Here is a 971-nt window from a genome sequence, read left to right on the forward strand (position 1 = left end):
GGAGATGCCCTAAGCTCTTTGCAATCAAGTTCACTTGGCTTGTCAATCAAAGTCCCACCTGCAGCCATTAATTTGCTTGATTCGTAGAAGCGCCCTACGGCTACTACTTCCCCTTGAGGTTCAGTTTGTACCTCATCATACATTTTCACTCTCCGAGTGCAGCAAGAACCCATGATGCTGATGACAGCGATGTTGTAATGTAAATCGTAATGCTGCAACGTGCCTGTGACATGTTGATTATCTTGAAGGCACACTTCAATCTGCCACGATAAAGCTAGTAAGAAACCAGCTTTGTATTAATAAAGCAGTAAGTTATGGGGTTAAACTATTATTAGCAGTACCGACCGTTAAGTCATCAGCTATCTTAGCTTCATCATCAGGATTTCTAATCAAACTCGCTGAAGTCAGAATTCTTGTGGTGAACTCATTGCAGCCTATAAATACACCTGTGCAAGCAAAAACCCTTGTATCTCCTACAAGAGAATAATTGAGATCATTATAGTCAGTAATGGAACAGCAGAAAGAATACAGGTCAAAAAGTGATGAGGTTATTATATTATATATATGGTCAGTACCACTGAATGAAGCCAGTGCGACAACACTTTGAGACATCTCCGAAGCAACCTCTTTGCCGAGTTAACTCCAGATATCTTCACCAAATTCCTCTTCAAAATTACAAAGCAAACGCATGCCAACTGGTGCAGAAACAAGGTACAGCAGTTGAGGAAGTGCTGGATATATAGAGCAGTGGATAGTAAGTGTGGCAAAATAGAGTAATCAGCTAAAGAAAAAGAAATAACTCACGATCTTCGAAAGCTGGGAAGGGATAACCTCTGGACCTTAGCCTATTTTTATCAGCCTCCTTGTATACTGCTGCAACATGGTGGACTGACTAATCACCCATATAACTGCATTACTAACAGCGGTCTGGAAAACTGAGAGCAGGGACTTACCGCTATCACCGACAGCCG

The 971-nt window shown here is 41.7% G+C and overlaps 1 pseudogene; it reads right to left on the minus strand.

Moving 5' to 3' along the window:
* LOC119296860 overlaps positions 1–690 on the minus strand; it is a 3,240-nt pseudogene extending 2,550 nt beyond the window's left edge.
* Positions 691–971: the final 281 nt, after the last annotated feature.

The sequence above is a fragment of the Triticum dicoccoides genome, chromosome 5A, assembly GCF_002162155.2.
Source record: "Triticum dicoccoides isolate Atlit2015 ecotype Zavitan chromosome 5A, WEW_v2.0, whole genome shotgun sequence".
Classification (NCBI taxonomy): Eukaryota; Viridiplantae; Streptophyta; class Magnoliopsida; order Poales; family Poaceae; genus Triticum; species Triticum dicoccoides.